The following is a 14,641-nucleotide window of genomic DNA, read 5'->3' on the forward strand; positions in this document are numbered from 1 at the left end:
ATACAGTAAAAACGACCTGGTTATCTGTTGGAAAATGCAGGAGACATAATCATTTTTAGCGCTGGATTCTGGTTTACAAATATCTAAAGATTCGCGGGGAAAAAGATGAGTACTGGAAAAGCAAAACTGCATAAAATATTAAGCTTGTGTTCAGAGAATATATTTAAAAATTGATTTTACTGAGTTTTTCTGTTTAAAACATCTATACATTTAACATGGTTTATTCTTTAAAATGAAAACTACAAACTAACTATTTGCTATTTGGCAAAAACCCTATTTGCACTATTTTCCCCTGCTTTTAAGTATATGTATCTTGTTTAAAGATGTTTGGTTTTTTTCTGAAAAACAAAAGACTAAGGTTGAACAAAGTATTGCCCACACTATGAGTTAAATATTAATTCCATCCAGTTTGGATTATACAGTTTAACAAACAACAACAACAACAACAACAAAACAATGGGTTTATGTGATACATAAATTAAAGAAGGAAAAACAAGTAGTAAGATTTATTTCTTATTATTTGAAGTGGATTTTGAATTCTTGGAAATACATTTAGTTAACTTCATAAAAAATCATGAAATCAGATTTTCAAAAATGCTCAAAGGTTAGGATCTGCATAAAGTCTGTAATTGTGAAAACGATACTTAGTGAAACATGTTAAAATTGCTAACTCTGGAACAATCAATATAGTTTAAATGTATGAGACAGCACAATTTGATTATTAATGATAAATATGTAAAACTAGTGATTTGCATTTAAAAAACAGTTCAGTGTATTTTTTGTTTCTGATTCATTAATGTATAACGCAAACATGGGGATCACCTTAATTTATAAAAAGGAGTTATAAATATGGCTGGAAATTTAATATACAATTCAAAAATAGGCTAATCATTTTTGGATTTTGTTTGTACTGTTTTGTATTGAGGAAGCAGAACAATATTTTACAATACACAGACATTTATTGCCATTTAACATTTCCATTACTTGGAAATGTATATCCCAATTTTATAGAAAAAAAACAAACTTGTTTATGTTTGGGATAATTAATAATTTGAAATTTAAAGGAGTTCAAAATAAAAAAACAATTGAAAATGTCTTTCTGTTTCTGCATATACTTTAATAACACACTTGAGGACACGTGTCTTTTCTTTAATAAAGGGTTTGTTTCTGTCCATTATTTGGCTGTTATGAAAACAAAAGACCACTGATTCTATCAGACCTTTTTGAAAATAGGTTCAAACCAGCCAGACGCAAATGAAGACCACTTTCACTGAAGAGAAAAGAAAGTTCGTAGCCTGTATTTTACCTTTCTCTCTCTCTCCTCTCATCTACCTCTCTCTACTGGCTGCTGACACGGGATGGAGGGATCAGAGGTGAGGGCAGTCAGGAGGTGGTGTAAGTATAAACAGTGGGCCAGGGGGCAGCACAGGGGGGACACACAGTACAGGAGAAAGAAGAGTGGTGAGAGTGGGCCAGAAAAGAGAGAAACGGAGATATAAGGTCCATACTTTTAATTGACTTTGCTAGTTGTATCGTTGTATTTACTCTTTTTTAATCATTGTTTGAAGACGACTTTGTGGCCCCACTAGGCATGCATAGATGAATGTTGTTTGATACATCATTTCAGAATTGTATGATGGAGCATAGTACAGGATCTTTTGCATCATAAGAGTCAAAGATGGCAAAATCAATAAAGGAAATAATTTATTTTATTTTTGTAAGAACCATTAAGACATATCCATGCGGGGGGGTTTGCTCTGAGGAATAACTAGTCAGCCAAGTTAAGACAGTCTGACGTGGTGAAGTTGGAACAGACCATACCTAATAGGATCGCTATACAAACGGCAAAGCCTATTCTACTGAAAAAATAAATAAAATATTAAAGAGAAAGAGAGAGAAAACAATCCTGTTGCTTTGCCAGTTGTGTTTCTCTTTGACAGGGTAATCATTGCATTACATTTTTCAGGATCGTTGCTGTGTAGGAATGGAATCTTAATGGGCAACACCTTTTTTCTCTTCTTTTTCCTAAAGTTAGAACCAGAGTGATCTCTTTCCCTGAAACAAATTATAACACTAAAGGGTGAAGAATGCTCTCCATTCATGATTACTTTCCTGTTTAACTGCCAAAATAAAAAAAATATATATATGCAAAGAAAGTAAGATAAAAATAAATTAAAATATTTTTAAAAAAATTATACGTGAATAACATTTTAAAACGTTTTCCCAACAAGATAAGAAAAATAAAGAGAACTCAAATGAGTACATTATTAATTAAAGATGACTATTCTGCAAATGATTCTTAATATGTTTCCAATTTTTTTTGCAACTGCTTACACACAAAATCTTTACCGTCAAACAATTTCGGAAACCTGGCACTCAAAAACCAGAACCACACACTGGAAATCTTCAAAACCATACAAAATTTTTGGCCTTAGACTCAGTTTTCAATTTCATAAAAAACTTTAACACACAATTTTTATGTAACACAAAAAAAATTACAGGAAACTAGTATTTATAGGCAAAAGTGTTTCAAATGTTTGCTGATGTGTCTGTGATGTATTTTTTGAATGCAGTGCTTCATTTTGCATTCTGTGGTGTGCAGTGTTCGATTTATGTGTAAAGTTAAAAAAAAAAGAGCAAAGTTTTGAAAATGTTTGTAAGCAGTCCAAAAAAAAAAAAAAAAAACCTAATGCATTTATTTAGTTCATCTGATGTGGAGATACGATATATCTTTTTCATGGAAAAGAGACAAAAATACTTTTGTATACAAAATAAAAAGGGTTTTTTTAAAGTGTTCTAAATTGAATAGTTTGCTGATTATTACAAGTATAAACTGCTATGAATAACTAAAAAGCTGAGTTATCCATGATTGATAGATACTGACCATGTTAACCTTAGTTTCACAATCTATGCATTTTTGTAGAGATATTTTAACATACCAATATATTTTACTCAACATTATGCTGCTCCAAAACACCCATATATGATTTTCATTCTTGCCTGGCATCTGTTCTACAGATGAATTCAAAAGTTATACAAGTTTATAATAACCATGCGGTTGAATAAATGATGACAGTCAATGATGAAATTGTCATTTTTGGGTGATCTATCCCTTTTAGCATATTTTAATGCATGTGGGGCCAATATATGCCTTTCCAGGATGTGGAAGAGTGTGTTTAATGCAGGTATGTGTCGTTGTGCTGACACTACGCTCAGTTCCCCGCGTCAGTGTGTGACACCAGAATGGTCTTTCCGGAGTGAGTGGCACCTCGCTGACCCATCACCTACTGGACTGCCCAAAAAGATGATGTGGATCCAGTACTGGGACAGAGGTCAATGTGTTGGGTTCAATTGCTGCCCGTCGGACCCGCCGCCGTCTGTTATTTATTTGGAGAGAGGTTTTACGGCCGGTTGTAGTGATAGGTATCTCTGGCACGATGGGCGGGATGATAAGAGAACGATGGCCACTGAAGGTTCTTCAACAGGACCTGCCAGTGTAGCGGAAACTTCAGTGGATTTAATTGTTGGCCGATGCCGACGCTGGCCTGACAGGGGCCAAACTGTGATCAAAAAGAGCCACCCGTGGGTGAGGACAGAAAATACGCATCAATACAGAAATGTACTGGAAAATTCCATACAATATGTGATGTTTGGTGTGCCTTTGATTTTCACTGTTTCATCTGGGTTTTGTGTGTGTTCTCAGTCAGACGTCGTAACGTCATTATGCAGATGTCTACAGATGAGAAAAGGAGCCTTTGTGGAATGCTCTCTGGAGCCAGGCTAAGGGAACAGTCCATCCTGACCTGGCTCATCTGTGCCCGTGGCTATCAGGAGATTTTTTGGCCTGATGGAGCAAGTGTACAGTGTGAGAACGATCACCATTTATAGTGCACATTGTGGACCCACTGCTATTAGGTCAGTAAGACTTACATGGGTCCAGGCCAGCAGAGTTCGGATACGGCTGTGGATTTCTCTCACGAAGGACGGGTAGTGGGTGGGTTGTGTGTCACTTAGCACCGGTATCACCTGGTTTGCAACTGGGACGAGACATATGCAGGTGACCCAAAACAGGAGAAATATTGATAATTATACAGCAGGAAACAGAAATACAAAACCTGTTAAATAATGTCAAATTGATTCCAGAATACCGTGATGAATCATTGCTTGTGTTGTCAAACACAGAGGGCGATAAAGTAAAGAATGCATTGGTTGCTCTTTTCCAGGCAAATGTAATGAATGGGGACTGGAGCTTCCAATCTTCAAAAAAAAAAAAAGTATCATAAACAGTTTGTTCCTCTATGACTCGCTGCCTTGTAAGACAAGGTTTTCTGAAGTCATACAGTAGTTTTGTTTGTCAGGCCCAAAATGGCACATTTGGCATTATGATTGGTCAATGAACAAACTAGCGAAGGGAAGAAATATAAATATATTATTTATTATGCATATATTATTTATTATAGATATATATATATATATATATATATATATATATATACATACATACAGGTATATGAGCTATCTGATATGAGCTTCATACTAATAGAAAGATTTCCCTAAAAATATGAAAATATATATCCTTCCAAATCATACAGGATGTAAAAAAAATGAAATGGGGGAAATCATTCTTTTTAGTATGACGTACCATCTCAAGCAAGCATAAGGAAAAAAAAGAGTGTACATCATATGTCAAGTACATCGTTATAATGCAAAAAAGTTGGAAAGTTCTGACATGCAAAAAATTGAAAGTATGACATAATTATTACATAATTATGACAGAAAGTTAGAAATTATGACAAAAAAGTCAAAATTGTTCGTATTTTGTCATAATTGTCATTATTTTGACATTGAAAAGTATCTGATTTTTTTTTTTTTGACTTTTTTATCTCCCAAAACTATCTCATATTTTCAACTAATTATAATTATGATTGACTAATTGATAATTTTTTTTAATGGCTGTGAAATTTGTTTTATTCATTTAATTTATTCATTTTTATTTTTTCATCCAAAATAAATAAAACAAAAGATACTAAGAAGTCAATTTGCATTAAGGAAACTAAGAGGATGTATCTGAATTAAAATTAAATGAAATCTTTTTATCTTATTGGTTCCTTTTTCATTGTTTTAAGCATAATCCTCTAAAGTTTTGTTAGATGTATGCTTTATTCAGGAAAAATCAATTTAGCTTAGAATCTTGTATATTTGTGCGGTGAGGCAGAAATCACCAACCCCCATTGATTTAGAAGAGGATCGGCTAATGGGACATGTTGTGGGGATATGCGTGTTGTGTGTGTGTTGCCAGGACATGGCTGGGGGGGATAAATGGTTTGGCCCTGCCATACTGGAACTTTGCAATAGGAGGCGGCGAGGTGTGATATCTGCACTGACTGACCTGCTGGGAGCCAGGCAGCAGCTCTTTGACACCAATGGCATCAGTTTTCCAACTTCTGTGTTCTCTCCCAGTGGAGAGTCATCTGTGAGAGTGTGGAGGGAGGTATGAGACATGGGGACCATCTGCAACAGTACGACACACTCAACAACATACACAATAACCACCATGCCTCTCTAGCCACCACACAAACACAATGCACACAGAAATACTGCCAAAAACACACGTCTAATTTTGTGTCCTCTCCCCTGGTGGGAGATCTTGAGAAGTATGGGGGAGTGTTGAACATTGGAGACCATCTGCTTAAACGCTAAAGACACACACACACACACACACACACACACACTCGCATGCATGCATTCCCAGCGACCTAAGACTGCTCACATGCTGTTTAGACTAATCCTTTAGAGGCATTTGAAAGCTCAGAAGAAAGATCAAAACCGATATGGGCAAAACCGAATTAGGATCAATGTGATTGGTATTTGCAAGTACGACTCACGATTGCAGACAAAGTAAATAGTATTACATTCAGATCTTATGATGCTTCTTTCTCACAGTCGGCAGGACCTCATAAAGAGATTTGGTTCATGGGTCAAAAACAAATGACAAATTGTGATTAAAAAAAAAAAAAAACTAGGTATTCATTTTGATTTCATAGGGTTATAAAAAAAAAAAAAAAAAAACTTACAAACTTTAAATTTACAAACTTTAAATTAGTGACTCTAAAAATATAATGTGGTGTAACCATGAAGTAAAAAGTTATAATATTTTCCTTACACATGAATACGTGTGTTTTATACTGGTATTACTGTAAGTGTTCAAAATTTTGTTGTGTGTTTTGTCATTTCTAGTAGCTTTTTAAACATTTCTCTATACAGTTTTATAATCAGTTCTATATAGACACAATGCTATTTTTTTTTTATTTTATTTCATTTTTTAGGTTTAATTATTTCAATTTTACATCAAGTTACTGAAACTAAATTAAAATGAAAAATGTTGGTGTTGCTATGGGTCTTTGATAAATAGATTTTTTATTTTATTGTTTATGTATTATATATTGTGCATTTTCCTAGAATTTTGTATATGTATTTGTTATTTTATTTTATATGCGTTACTGCTTATTTCGATTTTTTTTTTGGGGGGGGGCAGTTTTAATATAACTATGGATTTGTATATATATTTATATGTTTGGTTTGTGTGTTTTAAAATATATATATATATATATATCTATATATATATATATATATATATATACGGTGTTTGTGTTATTATATATATATGTATGCTATATCTATCTATATATATATTGTTCTATATACTGTGTATAGTATGTATATATATATATATATATATATATATATATATATATATATATATATATATATATATATATATATATATATAAATATTTTAATTCTAAATAAACATAATTTTTTAATGCAATTTTTTGATATAATTAATAAATTATAAGTTGCATCATCAAGTTTGATGTTTTGATGGAGTCACACTACATGACACGATTTTACATCTTCTAAACAAAATCTTAACACTAAAAGGTTATGTGATATTTCATGAGACATATTGCCCTTGACACAAAGTACTGATGGTGTCTTTAATGAAGCTCGTCTTTAATAATCCAAAAGTTATCAAAAGTTATTTACCTTCTCTGACTGGTGTGTGTATTCAGGTACAGAGACAAGTCCAATCAGAAGGAACCCTGCTGGTAATGTGGCTCGACCCATGGTTCAAAAGATTACCAGAATCACAGGACATCCTTGACTGTCTAGAGCTGAACACCTTTGACACGCATACCATATTACTCGACTTCTTCTCAAGAGCTTATCAGGAACACTTGTAGAGGAGTATGATTCACCCACAACTGCAGATAAAACTACTTTTTTAAAAGAAGTTTTTTGAAAAAATGTTTGAGTTGTAAGCCACAGCCAAAGAAAGACGTAGCACACCAAACAACCACCTGCATAAACTCATCTAAAAGCGAGGAGACTTTTTTTAATTGGTGTTCTTGTGTGTCACTAGGTTACAGTGCTCCCCAGGGGAAACTATGACCCAGTAGTGAGGAGTCTGCCCAGCCTGGCTCATTTTGTTTCTCAAGCGGCACAGGTGGACAGGGCTCACCTGTCACTCAAACGACCCCATCTTTTGTCCTGCTTCACACATTCACTGATGCCATCTTTGATGAATGGCTTCAGAGACACACTGCTGGTGAACACACACACACACATAATGTACATACATACAGTTTCATCTTTCAGCTGTATTCTAACTAGTGTTCTCTGTACTTATGCAGCAGGCACAGTGGTCTACCCTGAGGAAAAGCGGCTCCAATTGGGCACAACAGAGAGTTCAATATGGTTCCTTTTTGGCCACCAGTCAGAAATGCTGAAATGTTTGTCACCGCCCCAGAAAACCTGGGCTACACCTATGAGGTTCAGTGGCCAAGTGAGTAACACAGCAAAAAATACATACATACATCAATAAAAAAAATAGTCTGTCATAGATAGTAACTACAGTAACACTTCAGCTACTACTATAAACTAATATGGAAACAAGATAAACTAATTAAGGACTGAGGTAATCAATAATGACTGAATAACATTGTCCTCATTACAAACTAATAGCTAACAAATTATAAAGAATTACCAATTAATTACTAATCTCAGCATTACCATCTGTCCGAGATTAAGAGCAATTGCCTTTTTTCTCTCATTGCATTCATCAAGTGTGAGTAACACTTCAAGAACTATTAGTGATCTGGACCAGTATTTTAAAGAGGAAAAAAGGTTCTTCTCTTTAAAATAATGGTTCAGATCATTTGTAGTCCATACAGAGTGACTTGGTAACATTTAAATAATTACTATGCATTGTATGACCATATTAAGAATAAAAAAAGACAAATTTATTATGTCTCCGACAAGTTGATGTTGTGATTAGTAATTAATTGGTAATTCTTTATAATTTTGCATCATTAATTATTAGTTCGTAATGAGGCCGTTCTCACTCAGTAATTACAGATTACCTAATAAAGAACTCTCAGAGCTGATTTGACTATTATTTACTGATAAGTTATACTTGTTCTATATTAGATTATAGTAGCAGCTAAAGTGTTAATGTAGAACTACTCATTAATCCTGCATTGTTACCTATTAATTATCGACTAGCCTATTCTGAAGTATTCTCTCTGGAATGCTTTATTAGTATAACTTATCTGAACTTAAAGTTGCTTAATTGAAGGAATAGTTCTCCCAAAAAAATGAAGACTGTCATCATTTACTCTCATCTTTTTTCTGCTGCATAACACAAAAGTAGATCATTTAATTAATAGCCAGCTGTGTGAATTGAGTCTAATGGAAGTGACTCACTTCAACACTTAATTTTTTCTGCTGCATAACACAAAAGTAGATGATTTTTTTTATAGGTGGTTTTTTCAGTTTAAATCATTTTTAACAGTAAAATTGCTGCAGGAGCCATCGATCTGTTGTGTGCAGTTCAGTAAGTGGAAGAAATGTTCACCTGCTTCTTCTGCCAGTGTCTGATCTTCCCACTCTTCATTACATTGGTCTTTTTATAAATGAATTCTCTGGATATTTAACACATAATTACATTATAGACTGTTGTGAAGACATGTAGGGCAAGTGCAAATGAGTGGCGTATAAGCCAAGCTATTAGGCTAATTGGGTATCTTGTATGCTATGATAGTACGAAGCTAACAACGGACCTGATGGTCTTCTAACATAGTCATTGGCATTGTTAACGTGGTTTTTTTGCTCGAATAGTGGCTAATTTATATGAATTTGTCATATTCATTCATAAGTTTAGTACAATCTGCATACTCCCCGATTAGAGATTCGGTTAGGATGGACCCTTAATGTTGTTGTTTTTTTAATATAAAATAAATGATTTCGTATGAAATTGCATTTATGTGGTTTCATAATAAATCACTACCTTGTTATGCTTCTCATGAGATGGGTTGGATTTGGAGCATCATGCTAAACGAAGTACCCATTAAAAGTTTTTGAGCCATTGGGATCTCTATTTTTAGTTTAAAGGACAAGTTGGAAACTAGGAAAGACGCATTTCTTGCCAACGACTGGATGGAGTGTGAAGTGCACACAGGAGACAATGGGGCCACCTCAATCATAGTGTACAAATAAAAATTACTGTTGACCTTTATAGATTTTGTTGGTTGATTTATTATAAAAAGGAAATCTCTCATCTTTCTTTTCCTCCCTTTCCCTTGCCAGCTTCGGTCATTCACTATTGCAGAGATCCTCACCATAGCCATTGTTGCCGTTGCCGTGGTGCTTGTTTTGTGGTTGTTGTTGGTGGTTGTGGTTGGCGGAGAGTCATCGTGTGTGCTGTTCGGGCACGTTTTCTTGAACCGCGTCAGCTGAGGGCCTGAGCCACTGGCTAGGGGAAACAGTTCAGGTCGTTACTTCATTAAGGATGAGCGGCGATGGCTTTTCTCAATCGTGGTGTCGATTGAAAAAAAAAAGACAAATAAGAAAAAAAAAAAAAACTCCACATCTTTAATGTTTTGTTTTTGTTTCAACTGTGCATTCCAAACCGCTCTGACTGGGCTGCCTCCTGCTGCTCTGGGCTATGCTGCTGGTGGCTGCGAGCCTCTGCGCGCTCTGGCTACTGAAGGACTCTGTAATTCTAATAGTAGCATTCTAAAAGAATTGGAAATGACACATTGTGCGGACACAGGTGGCTTAAGTATAAATGACTATTTTCTATTCAGGATGTTTCATGTCCAGCAAGAAAAACTGAGAGAATACAGTCATATGTGCCTATAAAACACCTTTCATGTCTCATTTTTAAATTGTGCACTGCTTTTAATGATGCCGGTTATACAAAAAAACACATGACTTAAGTTTATTGTACAGTGTGACCATATTTTAATATTCCTCTGTATATATAAAACTTTTCACAAATTTCATTATGGTTTGAATTTTTGTTGTACTTTCAATTTTATTTTAACAATGTCCAGACGATTAGCAGCACTGCAAAAAAAAAAAAGAATCAAAAAAAAGACATTTCAAAGTTTCAGCATTGCATGCATATTACAAAATAAAATTTAAGTAAATTGTATATATATACTGTATTAAATTTATTTATATATAATATACTAAATTGTTTTCCAAGACAAAAACTCCCATCCTGGTTGCTGTTAAACCAAACCTGGTCGCCATAAATGTGAAAATAAGGTCCCCCGATAGTGTCCATTCACAGACATATGACATGGTTCATGTAATGCCATAATAGCTTCATGGATTAATAATGCATAATCTCACAGAACTAGCTAAGTGTCCAGAATAAAAAGTGTCTTATGGTAATATAAAGTGGGACATCCAGCCGACCCTCACAAATTAATTACCTTTTTTTTTTTTTTTTTTTACAAAAACATACTTTTCTGTAATTATCATGTAAATAATTAAACATAATAATTAAGAACATAGTGGTGTGGTGTGTGTGTATTTGTATAGATTCGTGTTGAGCATTAATTTCATTGGTAATTATGCCAGAGAATGAATTTGGATGTTAAAGCACTGATTGTTGCCATACTGTGATGCATGATTTGTGAAGGCAAATGAAATTATTTGGAATGACAACTACCCTTGGTGGTGCCATCTATTCAACATTTGATGTCTTTCTGCCATCAGTTTAAAAGGGCAACAATCACTGAAAACATAATTCATTTCCCACTCCCCCTGTGTCACCCTAATTTTACAAAGAAATAACACGATTAAAAATTAAAGTAGTTTGCTGGACCTTTTTCCCATCTCTAGGGAGTGGCATAATTGACTTAATTCAGCAAGCCATATCATGTCATGCATGCCACTGCTACTTGGCAAACTCCTGAGACAAGAAAGGATTAGAACTTCACTGTACTGGTTAATGGTAGCATTTAGCAAAACCTGGCAGTGTTCAGCCATATTACAGTATCACAGGTTTTCAGATCCCATCTCCATCTTTTTAAACCCTCATCAGGTCCCTCTGCACTGCTGCCCCCTAGTGGTCCAAAAAAAGAACTGCATGTTAATCTTAAAATGTTCATTTAGTTTAGGGGTGCCGAGATCCCATTCCGGCAAATCTTGATCTCACAAGATTCCGTTCCAAACCTTAATCATACACAACCTGATAAATCTACTTAAGATGTAGTGATTACAGAAAAGTGTACTGAAGCAGAGTGAGGGAGACGGAACTTTGCAGGATGGTATCTCTAGATCTGATTGAGCACCTGCTTGCTTGAAACATTTGGTACATTTTATCCATCAGAAGATATCTTCAACCCTCATCTTGATTGAACCCTCCTCTAAACTTAATGATCCTCTATTTTATAATATTGGACCAATTCTGAAAACAAAGAGTAAAAGAAACACGATTGTGAAAAGATTTTAAAAAAAAATATTGCACATTTAAATTTGCTTTCTTTTAATATTTTTTTTAAATAGCACAATTGCTGACAATTTTTTGTAAAACTATTTTGTGTAAAAGGTGAGCAAAGAAGAAAGGACAAGCCCAGATCATCTACTTTTCTTTATTGAAAATGCTTTATTCCACTGACCCTCTAATAATAACAATGTCAAAAAAGCTTTAAACAAACAATGCGAAAAAGAAAAACAGTTTCTAAGTAGATCTAAAAAAAAAGGAAGATAAGAACTTTTTGGCACTAACATTCTACATTATCTAACTGTCCTCTGCCGAGGTCAACTTGTCTTGTTCATTTGTCTTTTAGTAACAAGAAACAAAGTCTAAAAATGGAGAAAAAAACGCTACATGTGTAGTGTTTATGAAATGATTGCAAAAGAAAGAACGTTTTGCCAATGAATGCATGATTAATTTGGGCCAGTATTTACTCCACACTGGCAACTCAGAGCCACATTTATATATCCACACATTTGCATTAGCTTTAGCAAAAAAAGAACAAAAAAAAAGATGTTTTTGTTGTTAACTTCTCTAACACAATTCATATAAGGAGATGGAAATATCTTCTTAAAAATATATGATAGCATTTCCTCTTACTTCATTAACAAAAACATTGTACTGCGTATATACATTAATATATCCTGACTGCTTCTCTCATAATAAAAGATAGATAACAGGACAGAGCGAGAAAAACTACTGGGGATGGTTCACTTTCTCTCTCAAAAACACACAGACGATGCCATTTCGAAGAGAGAGAGAGTGTCCTCGATGGCAGGGTGTAAAAATGTGTGTCCTAGCTTACGTGATGTGAAACTGCATGGATTGTCATTCTTTGTTGTTACACATTGTTGAAGTTTTCTCCAAACTTTCACTCAGTCTCTTCTAAAAAAAAAAAAAAAAAAAAAATACAGGCTATACTTAATAAAACATCAACTCTGTTAGAACATGAAACCACATGAAAGCATAATACAACATAAAGCAGCACTCTAACACTCAGAGCCCCATAGACAACAACAGTATAACCACACACAAAACAACGAAGAAGAAAAAAACTTGACTTTCTGAAAGAAAATAGGACAGAGCAGGCACCGTGGTATCACAAACAGTGTTTAAGAGGTCACTTGACAGACAGCAGTCTGAAATAAAGGCACATGTGACATACACGCCCTACAGAAGGCATAGTGGTGGCATACAGCAGTCTTCAGAAGGACCCTTAATATGATATACAGCAGTCATTTGAAAAGACAAGAGGATATTAACCAGGTTCTCTGGAGCATTCCCTGGTTTTCAGTTTGGTCCAGTTCATATCCAGTTCTAGGAGTATCAAAAATACCCCTATAAAGACAAAAGTGCCTGCTCACACATATTGTGTAAAGCATATCATACACAAGAACCTCTAACACCCTAAAATGTTTAAGCTGCACCTCAGAACAGTCATCACTGCTAACATACCATACTACAGTTAGCTACGCCAACATGGAGTGTGATCTACAAAAATGAGCAGGGTTAGAACTACAAAAGAAAGCAAAAAATACAAAACTCGATGGACCATCTGCCTGTCTCATCTATAGTAGGATTTTTGGGGGGGTGTGGGGGTGGTGGAGAGAGTATCGCGTCGGCGCCATTTAACCTGATTTTATTCTGCAACTCAAGGGCTGCAACTCAAGACCGTTAATAAACATCATGAAACATAACTGTGTTTCAGTGGTAATGGGACAGTACTTCAGGTGTACATTTGTATTAATGGCACAAAAAGCACGATAATGAGGGAGCCTGTGCTCTCCTAATGATGCACATAAGACTTCACAGGACTGGGACGCTGGGAATCACAGGATAGTGGGTCTGAAAAAATAAGGGTTGGTCATCAACAAACACAACCAGTACAATTAAGCAGAACTAAGTCATCATAAATAAATGCTAGTATCTTCAACACCAGCTACCTTTTTTGTCAGTCCAGTTTGTGCATTTAAAACACATTAAAGGGATAGTTTGCACAATTTTTTGTCAGTCCAGTTTGTGCAAATCTTTGAAAATAGTGTATTCGTCGTCATTCTAACTCTGTATGACTTACTTTCTTTCGTAGAACACAAAAGTGCTTGGGGCTCGATCTTGGTAACCTAAAAGTTTTTGATTTTCCATTGCATGGAATGTCAAAATATCATCTTTCATGTTCCACCAAAGCAAAAGTAAAGTTATACAGGTTTGGAAAGATACTGTAGATTTCATTTTTGGGTGAAATATCCCGTAACACGGGAACCAATGCTATCCAGCATATATCCGACTAACTGAAAACCTTATCTTTTTCAACTTTTCTTTTTATTGAACACATTGCCTCTGAGAATATGACTGAAAACAGTGTTGTCTATCTTCCAGTTTTAGAGAAGAAAAAATATCCTCTAGACAATAAAACAACATCTTCTTCAAAACCACTAAAACAGTACAATCGTTAAAATAATCTAAATATAAAAATGCATAAGCAAATAAACAGTTAAGACGGAAAAAGGAATGCAGGTATTTGCATATAGACTTGCGTGCAGGAAACCCAATGGACGGAAGATTGCCCGACGTCTTCAATGCATACGTATATGTTTATAAACTCAAACCTACAGCATTTTCATGAAACACTTTCACATCTTCTACTTCTGTGGTTTGTGAAGTTCCTGCTCAGCAGTTGTTTGTTCATTTTACAGTTGTTTTTCTTCATAAAACCAAAAGTAAATGCTCTAAAGCATACAGAGGCAGTTAAATAATGTTCTTTTTAAGTCCAACAAATAACTACAGCGTTCCCTCACTACTTCTTGTTGG

At 34.8% G+C, this 14,641-nt stretch overlaps 1 pseudogene; it reads left to right on the forward strand.

Annotated features, from left to right (window-relative positions):
- Nucleotides 1-3,160: 3,160 nt before the first annotated feature.
- On the forward strand, nucleotides 3,161-9,798 carry LOC122136038 (annotated as a pseudogene).
- The last annotated feature ends 4,843 nt before the right edge of the window (nucleotides 9,799-14,641 follow it).

Source organism: Cyprinus carpio, chromosome B1 (genome assembly GCF_018340385.1).
Source record: "Cyprinus carpio isolate SPL01 chromosome B1, ASM1834038v1, whole genome shotgun sequence".
NCBI classification, from domain to species: Eukaryota; Metazoa; Chordata; class Actinopteri; order Cypriniformes; family Cyprinidae; genus Cyprinus; species Cyprinus carpio.